General features: G+C 39.4%; 1 protein-coding gene and 1 long non-coding RNA gene across 6 annotated transcripts in view; one reads left to right on the forward strand and one right to left on the reverse strand.

Moving 5' to 3' along the window:
• The window catches only part of LOC140713336 (uncharacterized), a 200,259-nt gene that overhangs the window by 161,886 nt on the left and 19,733 nt on the right, over positions 1–18,640 (forward strand). The window contains exons 2-3 of the long non-coding RNA XR_012095340.1: positions 14,122–14,317; positions 17,579–17,733. This is a non-coding gene — a long non-coding RNA (uncharacterized lncRNA). The remainder of the gene's footprint in view (positions 1–14,121; positions 14,318–17,578; positions 17,734–18,640) is intronic.
• The window catches only part of LOC103220136 (UPF0764 protein C16orf89-like), a 201,635-nt gene that overhangs the window by 61,499 nt on the left and 121,496 nt on the right, over positions 1–18,640 (reverse strand). Inside the window, exon 7 of one of the 5 annotated variants that reach the window (XR_012095339.1) lies at positions 15,350–15,689. The exons of the other annotated variants lie outside the window; for them this stretch is intronic. The gene's annotated coding sequence lies outside the window, so the exon portion shown is untranslated. Of the gene's footprint in view, positions 1–15,349; positions 15,690–18,640 lie in introns of those variants that run through there. 5 annotated transcript variants of the gene reach the window in all.

An 18,640-nucleotide genomic window follows, 5' to 3' on the forward strand; every position in this document is an offset into this window, starting at 1 on the left:
CTGAGTAGATTATAGAAATATAGAATATCTATATTATATCTATGTTACCATTATAGCTATATTACCAATATCTATATTATTATTGATCAGGTGGCATATATCCCACCTGATATGTTGTTGGCAGGTGTAAGATAAATAAGTCTCATAGTCACTGACATCACCAATTCTGTGTCCTTTGAAATTTACACATATTTGAATATCAGAACTTCTGAGAAAGCCTGTCCTTCAGGAGGAGTGAGTGATACACATAATTTCTTCACAATTATAATAGAATCTCCATCAATACTCACAACAGGGAATGATTTTAGCCTCATTTCATAGAAGAAGAAAATGTGAGCCTGGGAAGATTCAGTGACTTGCTCAAGGTCACACAGCTAGGAAAGGTTAGAATTGGCATTCCTGATTCTCAATCTTGTGCTCTCTCCAGTACAGTATGCTGCCTTTAGTCTGAACCCTAAATGGACCACATTCCAGAACAGCTAATGATATTCATAAATGCCATTATGAGTAAGTGATTTATCTTACCCAATTTCCATTCTTCCTGAAAGAGATGTCTGTATTTGCCATGAGCTAAAACAGTAGCATTCTACCTACCTGGCAAGAACATGACTCCCCTGAGTTGCTAAGTTTAGGCACATCAGATAAAGTGGAAGAATGTAAAGTTACAATGATTTTATATCTCCCAGTTGAGATAATATTTCTGAGAACCACTTGGAGCTGAATAAATTGAACAAGTGCCGTTTTGATTAGTTTCAAAAGACAAAGTATAGTATTTTTTTTTTCCTAAATCAAAAAGAAAAAGTCGATGGCAGAAAAATAAAGCTCTTATTCTAAATAAACTCAGTTTTATTTATTTGCTGAATTTCAATAGTATATATACAGAATAATTTGAACCATTTATGCATAAAAATGATACTTTGCATTAGAAAGATTCATAGATAAATACCTAAACAAATGAACCATTTAAAATATACAATGGCTCACAATGCAAATGAATCTATCATAATAGCTTTGGCTAACATTCTTCCAGGCTTACCATGTGCCAGGCCTTGTGCTAAGTGGGTATTATCTCATTTCATCCTCACAACAACCCTATCAGGAAAAAACTAGCATCCCTTCCAATTACAGATAAAGAAACCAAGGTTCTGTAAAGTTAAGTGGCTTGTTTGAGACCCTGAGGGAGGAAGGGGCAGAGATGGGGATTGAAAGCAGATTGACAGAGGACCAAGACCCCATGTGTTATCACCAATATGGTCTCTTCTTTTCACATTACCTGATATTCTATCCACATGCACTAATTTGAGGAGGAAAATAAGTTGGGTTTGGTTTTTTTTAAAGTTAAAACAAACAAACAAACAAACACATAGCTGGTAATAAGTTATTTAATTTCCCCTCTGCAGACACCACATGAGCCTTACCTGTGATCCAATGCTAACCCCAACATGGTGCATACAAACTGGCCTCTTCAGCCAACCCCTAGCACTTGCCTCTTCAGCTCTCCTCGCACTTACCTCACCCTAGAATCAGACCAAAGAAAGTCACAAGTGCAGCCTGAGGTATTAGAAGGTAGAATGGACCTAGCAGAAAGAGACAAGAACACAATGTGGGGGCAAAAACGGCCTGTCCTGTTACTAATACCACCAGACCGACCATTCTGCCCTACCCAAAACTAGTGTTTTCATCTCTCCTGACTAATCAAGTCTCATCTGTCTGCATTTTGTCTAAATGCAAGTGACATTTATATCCATCCCCTCCTTCTTTTAACCATTTGCTCATGTCTATATTTGAGTTTCTGGCATCACGGTAGGTTCTAAGGGTGCAAAAATGAATGAGATGCTATCACCTGTTGTCAAGAACTTCACAGCCTAGGGAGAGAGTGACATACGACCAGAGAGAGTCCAATGTGGACAGATAATGAAGAAGGGAGTCAGCACAGGAGATTCTGAGAACACAAAGGGTGTTCTCAGAGCTGATCAGAGAAGGCCTCCTGGAGCAATGGACCCAGAGCTGGCATGGAGTTCGAAGGGTGAGTGCATGAGTGAAGGAAAAGAGTCGAGTGGGGGAACAGTGTTCTGGGCAGAGTGGACCTCATGACCCAGAAAGAGCCTGGTGTGTCCAGTGACTCACTGTCTGTGATCTAAGTAAAATGTCTAAAGAGAGGCAGGTATGTGAATCCCAAAGACCCTTAGAAAAAAAAGAGATTGGTGTAGAGAGGCTTTGCACTAACTCCTCCTTTCCTGCCTGTTATGGTTTGGCTGTGTCTCCACTCAGATCTCATCTTCAACTCTAGTTCCCATAATCCCCATGTGTTGTGGGAGGGACCCAGTGGGAGGTAACTGAATCGTGGCAGTGGTTACCATGATTGTGAGTGAGTTCTCAAGAGATCTGATGATTTTATAAGGGGCTTTTCCCTCTTTGCTCAGCACTTCTTCCTGACATCATGTTAAGAAGGACTTGTTTACTTCCCCTTCCACCATGATTGTAAGTTTCCTGAGGCCTCCCTAGCCATGTGGAACTGTGAGCCAATTAAGTCTCTTTCCTTTATAAGTTGCCCAGTCTCTGGCAGTCCTTTATGGTAGTGTGAGAATGGACTAATACACTGCCACTGTATTTACCCAAATGACTCCATCACCTTCATCTCAATTCTTTACTTGGCTATGACCACTCAGCTGTGGATGGCACCAGATTAGCAAAGCAATGCCTTGGGTCCAGGTGACAGCCTTTAAACATGAGCAGAGGCACCAGCTAAGCCTGGTGTGGCACAGCACTGATACACACATTCTGTGCTTCCATGTCTCTCCCAAATCTATGCCTTTACAAGCGCACATTCACTCCTGAAAGAGCCAAGAAGCCAAATAAATCCAAAAGAAATGTATGCTTTCCAGCCAACAGGAGGAGCCTGTCCTCTACCGTTTAGAAAAGCAATTAGAACAACCATGGCAATGTGATTTATTGAGGGCTTCCGGTTGGCTGAGCTACCATCATCTCCCACCTGGACTACTCTGTGGCTTCCTCATAGATCTGTTTGTAGTTTCTCTCTGGCCCCTTCTGATGCCTTCTCCTTTCAGCAGCCAGGGAAGTCTTTGTAAAGTTGGTTTACAAAATTGATTTATTTATCCCCACCCTCCTATTTCACGCACTCAAGTCTACATAACAACTGTGCTTCCATGGCTTTCCATGGCACTTAAGATAAAATAAAAACTCCTTCATTTGACTGGAGTCTGCCTCCTCTCTCTTCCCATCCTTCTCTCACACCACATCTCCCCAAACTCAACTCACAGCCAGGAGCTCTTTCATTTCCTTGAATGTTCAATGCTCACACATGCTTTTCATTCTTTCTGGACCATTATTTCCACTCCTCTTCACCTAGACAACTCCTAGGCCTTCTCCACAAGACAATTCAATTATCACCTCCTCAGGGAAGCCTCCCTGATCTCCTTGGCAAGGAAAAATATCATAACCTCTCCTATTTAAAAAACTCATATATTGCCAAGACTCATATTATAACCTCTCAAAGCAGCACATTTCTTTACTGCACTAACCACGATAATGATGTATCATTTATTTAGTGATCAATGCTTGTCATTTTTCAGTAAAGGACATGCAACAATGAAGAGGTGAGCATGGGAATACGGGATCTATTGACACTGCCACATATGGCATCACCTGAAAGCAGCTGACTTGGTAGAACACTGGATTGTCCTATAAAAGTTTCCACAAAGGTGCCGGCTCAGGGTTCACAACCTGAAGGGCCAGGGTGCTACACCCCAGGATGTACACTGCAAAGTCTACACCTAATATGTGAGGTTATGCCCCAAGAGCTAGAATACACAGGGCCACGATCTCCCAGCAAACCACCTATTGAATTTGTGTGTCTCATTACTGCCACTTAAGGCTCTGTTGGGTTAGAGTTTCTAGGTCCTAGTGGGACGCAGCGTGGGGAGTATGAGGAATGTTTTCACAGGGGGACACAGTAAGGAGTCCTCTTGGGCTACTCATGCCAGTGAACCACCTCTTGGTGCTGTCATGAGTGGGAGAACAGGGAAAGGGCAGTCATGACAACTTCAACTTGACAAAAGTAAGGCAACCAGGAACCAGACCCCTCAAGGAAGAGGACATGAGGCCCACCATGAGCCAATTAAACATTTGGCTGAAAGTGAGAAAAACCCAGAATGAGTAGAACAGAAGAGTTATCTCTTCATTAATTACTTCCCAGCTGTCGCAGAGGGGACTATACATATCTGTCTTAAGTCTTTCTGAAATGTCAGGGACAGAGCAGACCTAATATGACACACAAATGTCACTGAGTGGGATAGGAGGTAAACTGTAGCAAATGCCACGTCCCCTTGGCCACCTCAGATGTCAGCTGCAGCCTGGTGAGCATTTCCATGCATATTGGCAGTGTCCTACCTCAAGTCCCCCACCAGCATCACCTTACTTTTCTGCCTCCAGAATTTGTTTTAAACAATGGAATCTCTGACAGTTTGTTCACAGGGCAGGCCATAAGTGCAAGGGAGTTAACTTTCCTAAGGACAACCCTCAGTCTGGATCCATACATATATATTGAGAACAAACTGCCTGCAACCACACAGCTTAATAGGAGCAAGAACTAAGACTACCTATATTAATATGACTTTATTATTCTACAACTCAGCCTTAACTAGCTTTGTGATTTGAAGCATCAAGTTCCTAGTCTGTAAAGAGTGGACTAGACAAGCTTAAAAGATGAATGGCAAAGATCACCAAGGTCATAATTACTTAGAAGTAAAAACTTCTAGATTGAAGAGTATACCTTTAAACCCAGGATTAAGTCCCTAACTAGTGATGAAATGTCAATAAATGTTCATTGGAGCAAATAGCGTAAAGATTTAGAAGAAGAATGGGCTCTAATAATGTTTTATACATAAACAAAATATATGAAAATTTCTACATTTTGTTTATGTGGAAATTTGCCTCACAACACCTGTGTGTGTGATGGTGGCGGGACACTCCACCAGGTGTGGAAGACCTAATTATTGCCACAAACAAGCTGTGAGATGCCAGGTGGTCATTTCATTTCTTTGGGCTTTTGTTTATGCATTTGTAAAATAAAAGAATTGAACCAAATCATCTCAAGATACTTTGTACCTAAAATTATTTGATTTTCTATTGTATATCCTTAAGCTGTGTTTTCACAATGACTCATTCTACTTTGATGAGGAAGTCAGCCTCTAGTTACATCTCCAAAAAATAAAGACAAGTTGAACCTGTTTAATCACATGCAGTCAGTATCAAGTATGTATTACAGGTATCATAGATAATACAGAAAGAACCTATTGAACCTATTGACTCTCCCCCTATTCTAGGACTCAGCCCTAACTTGCTTTATGGTTTGGAGCATGAAGTTCCTAGTCTGTAAAGAGAAGGGAGTTCTTGTATTTGCCCTCTAGATCTTTTCTAACCCTACGAACCTAAGACTAATGGCATCCCTCACCTCCCACAGCTTGTCTATGTTGTTTATTTCTCACCCATTACTTCACTAAGGAAACTAACATTGCAACAGAGACCAGAGGGAATAGGGACAGGGGCAACCACAATTCAAGCAGCTGGTTTTAGAGTCACTAAAGCAACTGCTGTTCTATTTTCCACCTGCAAGTTAAAAAGTGAGTGAACTATTTCGGATGTTAGCTAAATATTCCTATCAAATCTAGTGTAGTAGATTTGGATTTGGAGTACAGAGAACTGGATTATAATTCTGATTCTGTCACCTGCTGGCCATGTCACCTGGGCACATCACTTCATCACTCTGTGATCCTGATTCTCCAAGTGTAAAATGGGGATAATAGCAAGGAGATGCTGTGGAGATTCAGAAAGATTAAATACAGTAACCTACATGAGAGAACCTGGCATAGCACCAGGCACCTAGAAGACCTTCGCTGAATGACTGGAAGGAGGATCTAGCTGTCTGCCAAAGAGAAAAAAATAGAAAACATGAAAACACTAATGAGTATAAACAGAAAGTGTACTGGAGGCAGAGTGAGATTTGGGTTCTAATCTCAGTCATTACTAGCTAAGTGTCCTTGAACAAGTCAAGGTCTCACCTTTTCTCACCTCAATTTCTTCATCTGTAAAATGTTGGGCTTAACTGCCATGATTCTGCTTTAACATTCCAGGATTCTGCAATGACGTTAGTTTGCCATTGCTGACGTAAATGTTGTTTTCTACTCAGTGATCCACATTCCAAGAAACCATTCTTGGGATGGAATAGGATACCTAAACCAACTCATCCTACTCATTCATTGTAATGGAAAAATAATCAGTTCTTTATTATTTATGCCACAGGCATGACTCAGAGCATAAAAGTATGAGTAGAGGAAAGCTATGGCCTTTAAATAAAAGTGCTAATAAATAATCTGTTTTAGAATTATAATTTTCTTTTCTTTTTTTTTTTTTTGAGATGGAGTCTCACTCTGTCGCCCGGGCTGGAGTGCAGTGGCACTATCTCCACTCACTGCAAGCTCCGCCTCCTGGATTCATGCCTTTCTCCTGCCTCAGCCTCCTGAGTAGCTGGGACTACAGGCCCATGCCACCATGCCTGGCTAATTTTTTGCATTTTTAGTAGAGACGGGATTTTACCGTGTTAACCAGGATGGTCTCGATCTCCTGACTTCGTGATCCACCTGCCTCGGCCTCCCAAAGTGCTGGGATTACAGGTGTGAGCCACCACACCCAGCCTTAGAATTACAATTTTCAATTGGAAAAAAAACCCTATGAATTCTCCAAAAACCAACAGAAACAATATTAGCCTTTTTTCTCTAATAGCAAAGTGGTTATCTCCAGTGCCTTCTAGAATATCTATGTCTGTTATTCTCACTCCTCATAAGCCCCCAAGCCTAACACTATCCTCCTACAGCCATACATTCAAATCGAGCCTCGGGATCTCAAGCAAAGTCCTTCAACTGACCTACAAGTTGGGTGTTGCCTCTGCTGGTAAGTAGACTAGACCTCTCCCTCAAACTACGTCATATCCTGTGGCATCACTATTCCTCTCCTTCAGATTAAAGGCTGGATGGTGAGGAGCAGATTTCATCTTTCTGCCAAGAACAGATTGACCTTGAGGTAAGTAGATAGCTTACAGTCTATCCCAGGACAAATGCAGGTAGCAGGCCTTCTTTCTCAAACAACACAAGTTTCTAAAAACTCCTTTCACCTCACATTAAAGTTTTTAAAACATAGTGTATAGTACTCTTTTCTTTATTCCAAATATTAAAGTGCATATCCATGGTAAAAATAGAATTTCTCAAATAGATACGGTCCTAGAAATCATCTAGGGATGACAAAAACTAAGTTTCGATGAACATGCCAAGTCTAAATGTCATGTAGTGGTTGCCTGGAGTACTATGTTGTAAAGGACTGTGAGCTGCATTTACACTCAGTGGGGATGCTGCATTCAGTGAGCCAACATTGCTTAAGAGGATGGGAGAAGTAGAAATAGATCACATCTATTGTCCTTGACCTTGTCCAGTGATCAAATACTGGACCAGATCTGGCCACACCTATTCATTTATATATGTTCTGCAGCTGCTTTCCCTCTACAGCAACAGAGTTGAATCTTGCATCAGAGTGTGTGGCCCACAAAACCTAAAATATATTTACTCCCTGGCTCTTTATGGAAAAAGTCTGTCAACCCCTGATTGTAGTCCAACCCTCTCATCTTATAAATAATAGAATTAAATCTTCCTGTTTTCCCTTTCAACTTAAACCTTAGATTCTGATTAGCTAACCAAATCAAAGTAATAGTCACTTCTTACTAGAGTGGTACAAACTGAGATCACAGTTTGTTACATGGAGGAACCACCATAGGTGGAATCAAACCATGACCCAGACACCCAAACCATATGTCAACTGTATTCTCATCTTAGAGGTGATATCTCTGAATTTCAATTTAGAGTTTACTTATCATGTGACTTTTCTAGTTAAAAAAATAAAATAGTATAATTTTGACAGGAATTATAAAAAGTATGCTTCACAATTGTAAATTGTCTCTCCGTTTAAGTACACATGTCTGTCATACCATTGAAAGGAGGAATAATAAATCCAATATTTATGGTTTCACTATGAGTTACTGGCATCCTTGTAGTTTAAATAGGTGACTAAGAAGAAATCCTGCTGGCAAGCAAATTTATACATACTTATTTTGTGCCTTGACATGCTGAAAGTGTTCACATAAAATAATATAAGGCTTCCATAGCCTTGATTATTTCTGAATACTGCAAAATCTTACACTGGTATTGCAAACACACTTTGAAAACAGCTGGGGTAATCATGTTTAGTTTCAGTCTGTGCTGTCCAATACAGTGACCACCTGTCACATGTGGCTATTGAGCACTTAAAATGTGGCTAGTTCAAACTGAGGTATGTTGTATGGACTGGATTTCTAAGACATGGTATGAAAAAATGAATATGAAATGTATCATTAGTAATTTTTTGTAATATTGTATGTTGAAATGATATCTTAGATATATTGGGTTAAAAAATGTATTATGAAAACTATTTTTTACTGTTCTTACCTTTGTGATGTAGTTACTAAAAAATTCAAAAGTATCCATATGGGTCATGTTGTATTTCTCTTAGATGTGCTTCTGGTGGAGAAATTTTGAAAAAAATATTTATGAAAGCAAGCCCAATGAGATAGGGAAATTGATATACACTTATAGAAAATGAACTATGTTCCCATGCCTCTGCTGATGTCATAGCCCTAACAACAATGAGCAATGTTCAAGGAAAGAAATAGCCCAATAAGTCAACATCTACCTGTTAAACATTATGAGAAAACTGAGGTCATGTCTCATGACTAAAGGCCTAATCACCTATTTCTCTTCCTTTTAAAATTTTTAATATAGTCCAGCAAAATTAGCAAATAATCCCTCCCCAACCCCGTATACTCACCCTTTCAAAAAGGAGCATGGCCTGAAAAATATCTGTTGATCTAGCAAAAATAAAGAGAAGTTATAAACCAGACACTACCGCGCAAATAGTTGAGTTGGCCAAGAATTTACTTCAAGTAATACCACATGACATTGTTTGATCTCTTTTGTTTCAGCAAGGATAAAAAGGCCAGTCACAAGGAGACATGACAAATAGCATTGAGTACTGCAGAGCAACTTGGCAGCTGCCCGAGGTGGAGCATCTTGTTTACGTCACCACGCCAAGTCAGGAAGCAAAGAGTGAGGCTTTAGTCCCTGAGGCATTAAGTCCTCACCCTGATATCCCAATCCAGGTCTAGCCACCTCTCTCCAGACATAGTCCTGAGCATAACAGCTGTGGAGATCAGTTGCCTTTTCTGCGAAATTGTTATTAAACCATGAGTAATTTGGCACTATTTTCTGCATGATTTGTCGTCTCTGAAAATGAACAGACTCAGGCTTGTGAAAATGGAAATTGATTTACTTTCTATCCTTCTTGAGCTCATCTATTTAAGGTCTACTTCTTCTGGGATGTGCCAGGAGACTGCACTACTTTCAAGTGGTGGAAATTTCTTTAAAAAAAAAAAAAAAGCTGAAGGAAACTTGGAATGAGAATGCACTTGGCTAATTCGTTTGCCATCTAGCACTACCTCTTTCTCTAAGCAGGGAGAATCAAGCCGCTGTCTGCTTGATGAGGCAGTGGCAGCCTCGTGTAACCTCTGTAGTTATCTTCTGCCTTCTCAGCTGAATCCACTGCATTCTACATATCTTTCTTATTTAAAGTAGAGTATGCATTTAAAAATAATATTTCTGTAAACTTTATCTAGCAAAACATGGCATGACTCGACGCCAAATTATAATGATGATTATTTTAAGAAGAATCACAGTGCTTTGGCCCAGTTTTTGGAAAATGTGATTAATAGCACTGCCAGTGCCTTCTAGTGAGCCAGCACCACAAACTAACTATTTGATTTCATAACACAGTGCCGTTGTGATCACCAAAGCAACACTATCCGTTTAGGTGCTGGATTAGAATCCAGGCGAGTCCGCAGTATAGTCTTTACACTTCATCAACTTCCACACAGGACATAAATTGCACTAATATAGTAATATACTGAAATCTCAGACCAACTGTTTGTCATCGGATTAGAATGTGATGACACAGAATAAAGATGTGAGACAGAATCTGTGCTGAGGTCTAAATTCACATTGGAAGTCTGGAAAGAGAAGACTGTTTATAAAATTATAGCCCAGGAATTGCTGCCAAAGTCGGCCTTTGGCGCAGCTGTAAGTCGGATGGAATCCACCTTCCTGACGTCAGACCCACCCACTGGAACACTGCTCCTCTGACTGGGGCTTCCCTGAATGGAAACTACATGTCATACTGCAAAGTAGGTGCTGTTGTTCCAGAGCTGTCCACACGATTGCATCTTTGTAGTGGGTTGATTATTTGTTCTCTTCCATACAGCAAAAAGGCCATCAGCACATTTGTGATTTTAGCATTCATATTTTTCATCCCCAAGCTCTGAGTTTTGCCCAAGCTGACAGATTTCTTGCATTCTCCTCCCTAGGGCCTTCGCATCTGATGATGGAGTGCTTTTGCGTTTTCTTTCCTCCTGTTTTGTATTCTTCAATTCACTTCTTCATCTTCTGTTCCCAAGAAATGGTGACCTCCTTGGTACAGATGCTGCTTCCATAGACAATGTGCATTACCATTTACAAAACTCAAGGATACATTCCAGTTTTCTATTATTTAGAAAAATTGGGGCCATATGTAAAGACCCATGGAATAGGTATTTATGCAGAAGGTTTGTCTGGACTAAAAACAAAATGAAGTTTGATGTCATTACTTATACATTTCAGAAGCTCCTAGATTACTATCTTAAAGGTTGTTTTTGTTTTTAATACATGACATTTGAAGTTTCAGTCACAGCGTAAAAAATACTCAAATAAGTTTCAGGGAAACTTATTTGGTTTGCCAGGGAAGCAGGATGGTAAGGGTGATGGGCATAGGGCTAACCTAAGCTTTGGCTAATTGCTTTAATACACATCACACAAGGTGATCCACATAAAGGGTTATATTATGAATTCAATTATGTAAGTAAGAAAGCTGGTGTTGAGAGATGTGAAGTGACGTGCCCAAAGTTACCTCCTATGCAGCAGAGTCTACATGACTAGAATCCAAGTCTTCTGGCTCATTTTTGTTTGTTTATAATTTATTTGCTTTTATTTTTAATTTACATAGATAACTATATCACTAAGTAATGTATCATTTAGGTTTCCATGACACGATGTAAGTGTAGTCAGACCACATGTTACCAGCTTTTTTTTTTTTTTTTAAGAGATGAGGTCTCATCATTTTGCCTAGGCTGGTCTTAAACTCCTGGGCTCAAGCAATCCTTCCGCCTCCATCTCCCAAAGTGCTGTGATTATAGGCTTGAGCCACTACACTCGGACTGTTCCTGACCTTTTTTTTTTTGAGATGGAGTCTCTCTCTGTCGCCCAGGCTGGAGTACGATGGTGCCATCTCGGCTCACTGCAAGCTCCGCCTCCCGGGTTCACTCCATTCTCCTGCCTCAGCCTCCAGAGTAGCTGGGACTACAGGCGCCCGCCACCACGCCCGGCTAATTTTGTTGTTGTTGTGTTTTTAGTAGAGACGGGGTTTCACCATGTTAGCCAAGATGGTCTCAATCTCCTGACCTCGTGATCCACCCGCCTAGGCCTCCCAAAGTGCTGGGATTACAGGCGTGAGCCACCGCGTCCAGCCCACATTTAAAAAAAAAAAAAACTTTTTGAGGTATACTGGACATACAAAAAGCTGTACATATTTAAAGTACACAACTTGGTGAGTTTAGAGATAAGTATATACCCATGAAACCATCACCATAGTCAATGTCATAAACATGTCCATCACCTCTAAAAGCTTCCTCCCACCCTCTTTATTTATTATTACTGTTTATTGTCATAAGAACACTTGACAGAAGATCTACCCTTTTAGCAAATTTTTAAATATACCATATAGTATTATTAACTACAGGCACTATGCTGTACGGTAGTATATCTGTAGAACTCACTCATCTTGCGTAACTGAAAATTTGTACCCTTTGACCTTTACCTCTCTGTTTCTCCCTTCCCCTAGGCCCTGGAAACCATAATTCTCCTTTCTGCTTCCATGAGTTTGACTATTTTTGATTTTTCATATAAGTAAAACTGTGCAGTATTTATCCTCCTGTCTGGCTTACTTCACTTAGCGTAACATTCTCCAGATTCATCCATGTCGCCACCAATGGCAGTATCTCTTTCTTTTTTAAGGTTGGATAATATTCCATTGTATGTATAGGCCACATTTCCTTTATCTTTTCATCCAATGATAGACATTTAGGTTGTTTCCATGTCTTGGTTATTGTAAATAATGCTGAGATGGACATGGGAAGGCAGGTATCTTTTCAAGACCTTGATTTCACTTCTTTGGATATATACCCAGAAATGAGATTGCTGGATCATATGGTACTCTGATTTTTTTTACTTTTTAGGAATTTCTATACTATTTTTCATAGTGGCTGCATTAATTTACATTTCCACTAACTGTGTATAAAGGTTCCCTTTTCTCCACACCCTCACCAAAGTTTGTTCTTTGCATATTTTTGATAATAGATCTTCTAACTGGTGTGACAGGATATCTCGCTGTGATTTTGATTTGCATGTCTGTGATGGTTAGTGACATTGAGCACCTTTTAATATACCTGTTGGCCATTTGTACATCTTCTGTGGAGAAATATCTACTCAATTCCTTTGCCCATTATTTTAATTGGGTTATCTGGGTTTTTGCTAATGTGTTCTTCATGTATTTGGGGTATTAGTCCTTTATCAGATATGGTTTGCAAATATTTTCTCCCAATCTGTAGGTTGTCTTCTCATTTTGTTGATTGTTTGCTTTGCTGTGCAGAAGCTTTTCAGTCTGATGTAATCCCACTTGTCAATTTTTGCTTTTGCTATCTGTGCTTTTGGTTGTCATAGCAAAGAAATCATTGCCACGGTCAATGTCAATAAGCCTTTTCCTTATTTTTTCTGGGACTTTTATGGTTTCAGGACTCACATTTAAGTCTTTAATTCATTTCAAGTTCATTTTTGTGTATTGTGTAAGGTAAGGGTCCAATTTTATTCTTTTGCATGTGGATATCCAGTTTGCCCAATTTCATTTTTTGAAAAGACTATCTCTTTCCCGTTGTATATTCTTGGCACCTTTGTCAAAGATCATTGACCGTATGTGCCTGGGTTTATTTCTAGGCTCTTCTAACTCTTAATTCAAAATTCTACCTCCAATAAATCATTTATATGTTAGAGCCTGGTACTTGGTTACAAACAAAAACATCCATAGATTCAGGGCAGTGAATAAGAATTGCCTAGTCTCAACTACATTTTTAGAAGTCAGTGAATGTAACTTTTTCATATTGTCCAAACTCTTAACTGCTATAGTCAGTAAGCAGCTGATAATTATGGATTAGCTTGTTAATATTTATTCTTAACCATTTCTTGAGCATCTGCTATGTGCCAGGCTCTCTGCTAGCTTATAAACCATTAATTAATACAGTATGCTTTGTATTAAAGCATTGCCCCAGATGCTTTAAAATGAACTGATTATTCTAGCTGCAGAAAGATTATTAGAAGTTGATAATTTGTTTTATAATTAATTCTTGGGCTGCAGGCTCAGTGAAAAGACAGTCTACCACCATATATACATAAATGTTCCACCATTTATTCCAAGGGTAGGGTATCAAGACAGGGATCCTTTGTAATATCAGTGTTGACATGGAGTAGGAAAACCTAAAATAGGAAAAAAATTCATGAAAAATGCTAAGGAGATATAATCAAATCATTAGGTTATAGCACAAGTGTTTAGGGGTCAGGAGATATTGACTCTGAACAGGCATGTGAGTCTGCAGATCAATTTTTAATTAAGGACAGCAGAATTTTTTATCTTTTTATTTTTATTTCTTTAGAGACAGGGTCTTGCTCTATCACTCAGGTTGGAGTGTCATGGAGCAATTACAGCTCACTGCAGCCTTGAACTCCTGGACTTAAGGGATCCTCCCATCTCAGCCTTCCAAGTAACTAGGACTACAGGCATGCACCACCATTTCCAGCTAATTTTCATTTTTATGTTTTATTTTTGTAGACACAGGGTCTCACTATGTTGCCCAGGCTGGTCTCAAATTCCATCTCAAGTGATCCTTCCACCTCGGCCTCCCAAAGTGCTGGGATTGCAGGCATGAGCCACTGCACCCAGCAGAAATTCTTAAGGAGGCAAGGCCAACACAGTCCATTCATTCAACATCATGGCACCTTAGAGGCCTCTTTTTAAGACTCCTCAGGCAAGTGAAACTTATTTGTCTCAAAGACATTGTATCATGAACCCAATGTCTAAACATTCACGTGTGTGTTTTGAATGATGTTTTTAAGGAAAGGAAAATTTCTGCTGTATAAATTACTATAATAAAAGTTGCTGTGGTGATCCTTACTTTTGTTTCATTCCCTGGAATTAACCATGGGAGCAAGACCTTCCTCAAGATGCTATTGCCCTTATATAATTCTTTTCTCCCCAAACTTCAGATGTTCTTCTACGATAATAAATATCCATGACTTTTGGATTTGGAAAGTCCAAAATTGTTATCACATGCCCTCTATGTACTTATAACATGTACTTTTAAAGATTTTCTCCTTAAACAAATAGTTGTCTTTCACATCACACTTTTACCCCAGTGCTTTCTGATATTATTACTTGGAAATCCAAAGAGTTACAATTATGGTGTCTGTCTCCTTAAAGGCAGCAGAGATAGAATAATTTTCATTTGTGATGTCCCAATACATTATTTTACCAAAGTCTTTGGCTAATCTAATTACCACTGAAAATCAAATTAGATAATTCACAAGAAAATAATTATCTATATGTGATGTGCCTAAATGGCACCCTGTGAGACTAACCAGTAATCTGGTTTATTTCATCAGTGTCTATAACTCACAACTCTTTATGCTCAGCATTATGCCATGAACTAAATACTCCAATTTTGGAATTTATTTTACAAAAATGCCTTCTTTGACCCTAGCTGTATAAGATGGGGACAATGAGACTATGAAGGATAGAAATAATGTGACAATTTATCTTCAGCCACACAATGACACAGCTTCTCTCAACCAAAAAAAAAAAAAAAAAAAAACAAAAAAAAAACAGTACTGAAAACTATTCTGTCATATACAAGAGAAAGTGGTCATGGGGGACGGCTCAACAAGAGTTGGCAAAGGTACTCAAACAGGGAGAATTTGAACAATGTTGCCTCCAAAACTACACATTTTCACATCAGTGTTTACAGGAAACAGCTGTGTACCTATCTCCCTTATAATATCTCACCCTCAGCTTCAGTTATTCATTGCTGTATAACAAACTACCGCAAAATTTAATGGTTTTAACTACCACAATTTTATTTGCTCACAATTCTGTGGGCCAGAAATTTAGGCAGTGTTCAGCAGGGCCATTCTTCTGTTCTGTATGACATCAGCTAGAGTTGGAATGTCCAAGATGGCTTCCATGTGGCTATATCCAACTGGCAGCTGAAATAGGCTGGAAAATCCAAAAATGTTTCACTCATATGTCTGGGGACTTCATGCTCCTCCGTGTAGCCTCTCTTTCTTCCATGTAGCTAGTTTGAGCTTCATTACAGCAAGGTGGACCAACATCTTACATGGTATCTAGGTTCCACAAGGGGTAAAAGTAGAAAGTACAGATCCCTTAAGCTCCAGGCTTCAAAGTTACATAGCATTACTTTTGCCACATTATATTGGTCAAAACTAACAACAGGCATAGGATTCATGGAGATGAAGAGACAGATGACTTCTGCAGAGAAGAAGAGGGACAAAGGGAATCCAGAGTTCTGTTTTGCAGTCTACCACACCTATCAGCCTAGAGTGTCATCATTCATCAGCTCAAGCTAAACCTCCAAAATTTAACTCCCCTTCTTAATTTTTGAACCATTTTCTCTGCCTTCCAGGATCCCTGAAACCTGAAATCCAAACAGTTTAATGATACCAAATGTTTCAAATTAGTGTCTGTCTTATTGTTCTTGGTAGTTGGGGAGGGGATCAATATTAATGAAGAGAGAAGCAGTAAACATTGTTAATGAGGATAAAGTAGGAGAGACCCAGCTACTGCAGGGATGTGTTTCAGCATGCAGCGAGTAAAATGACAATGGACATGCAAGCCTGAATCTTTGATGCACCCACAATAATAACAACCCCAAAGTTAGCACTATGGGTAAATTTTAATAGACGATATCTTACAAAAAGCTCTTTGCTTGAGATGCAGCCCAAAGTCTAAATTAGAGTCAAAGCCCCAGTCAGTTAACTGTGCTATAACATGTGAAGAATTGATTTTCTTATTTTCAGCTGTCAGACCTGCTACAAAGAATGAGTTTTAATTCTGGGGATGTTATTAAACTCCTTGCTTAACTGGCAGAAAAATGGAACTGCTAGCTGGGTGACGGTAGAGCTGCTGTCGGATTGAATGACACCTGTCAGAGTATGATGAATGACCCTCTCTTCCCCACAATCCCCTGTTCTGTCACTCAGGTGAGGCCCATTAATCTTCATCCTGGGCCTGTCAGGCTAGGAACCCATGACGACAAAATGTCTTGAAGCATTTACCCCCAAGATGCACGGAACAATATGATCTTCTCATTGTCAGAGCCACATGGAATTAGCATAATTTATTATGACTTCCCTCCCCCTCACTCTCTACCTCTATCACCACCCCCAAAAAAGCAAGTAGGGGCTAGATGGGATTAGACAGATGGAGTGTAGGACCAGACTGCCAACTACCAAGCCCCCTGCAGTGCCTGATGCGGGCGGGAGCATCTCTACAAACCAATCAAAAAGCTGGCAGTTCAATTACAGAGTAATAAAGGGACATTCATCATTCAATTAGGCACCTGTCATGGTTTCACAAAAGGGAAAACTTCTAACCTAAGACTCCTGGGAGAAGATGATACAACCAGGAGACAGGGAAATAAATGAAAAAAGGGACAAAGTCAATTACTGGCCAACCAGACAAAAGGAGATATGTTTAAAAAATAAAGTTGGGCGGGGGCTGGTTCTCCCCAGGCAAAAATCAGAAAAGTTAGATGACCTTATCTAGATTAAGAAGGGCTAATATTAAAAGTAGCATGGTGCCCTCTTCTATGGTACATCTCATGATTGAATTTTCCCTTTAGGAGCTGCCAAGGAAACTGAATTTTGTAAGAAAAAAAATATCAGGAGGAAACGGTAACTCCGTTACTCAAAAGCATTGTTCTTTAAATGACTAAGACATGAGGGTGAAGAGGAGAAAGCCTAAGTGGACAGTCAACTTTGATGCTTTACTGTATTGAGGGGGAATGAGCACAAATGACATTTTGAAGATATTATGCCCCGCTAGTGACTGGAAATAAGAGTTGACAAATTTAATTTCTTAGCAAGTGTATGTGATGGTAATTGAGGCCAGAATATAGTTTTCAATGGGAAAAATTTCCATTTTGAGCGGCGGAGGGATGTAGACTTTTTTCTTCTGATCTATCGGTTATTTTCTATCTTCATTTCTGGTAAAGGTTCCAGATAGATTTTATCACACAAGATAAGCAAATGAACCACAGAATTTTGAAGTTAGAGGTAATTAGAGCAATGATCTTAGTCAGCCCCCACACAGTTTGGGACACGTAGGTTCAGGACTGCCCACCCTGGAGCTGGTTCTGTAAGATACCTAGTAAGTAAGTCCCTGTCAGGAACTGGACAAAACACCCTCACCTCTACCCCTGTGCTCACTCCACAGCTCAGCACAACTTTGAATTATTATCCCAAAGACTTTTAGAACAACAACAACACATTTTCAACAAAAAAAATCTAGCAAAGCTCCTCATGTTGTAAAATAGTCATAGGTAAAGTAAATTATTTCTATTTTGAATGGCAGTTTGCATGCTATCACTTTTCTAAAATTGTTCATTCTAATAACCTTTCTCTATACATTGTCAAGAAGCAGATTTGCAATGCTAATGCACGTATTACTTATTTTCACAGTGACTCAAGCCATGAGTTTCAGTTCACTTGACCATCATGTATCATCTTTCCAGGCACCAGGCTTTTTTTAGGCATGGTTTTGAAAGTCCCTCTGATGTTATCATGCCCCTTATATTTTATTTCAGGGAGAAGAGAGTTCCTTTTTCCTTCTCCTTTTCTTTCTGTTTTCTTTATTCTTAAATTCTTTTTTATTTTCATATTTTTTATTTGAAAAGATACTTGATATTTAATCTAGATAAACTACACAACCAAGGTGAAGTTAATTTTGAGAATAAATACTAAAAAAAATTAAGTTTCCATATAGAGAAGGGTGGCGCTTCACTCAGGCTTTTGTGGGCATACTGGACAATGGTATTCTTAACCTTTAAGATCCGTAGTGGGGAAGAAAAATCTATGTCATGCATGAAGCAAATAGGTATGTGTGTTTATGTGTGTACACATACACGTTACATCTTAGATACCCCCCACACACTACACACTGTAAATATTTTCCTTTCTATTTTAGTTTTGAAGCTTCATCTGCTGCAAAACATAAAAAAGCAAGGCAGAGTCAACCTCAATTTGTTGTATACTAAGATATATTGGCAAGCCCTCTC

Source organism: Chlorocebus sabaeus, chromosome 14, assembly GCF_047675955.1.
Source record: "Chlorocebus sabaeus isolate Y175 chromosome 14, mChlSab1.0.hap1, whole genome shotgun sequence".
NCBI lineage: Eukaryota > Metazoa > Chordata > Mammalia > Primates > Cercopithecidae > Chlorocebus > Chlorocebus sabaeus.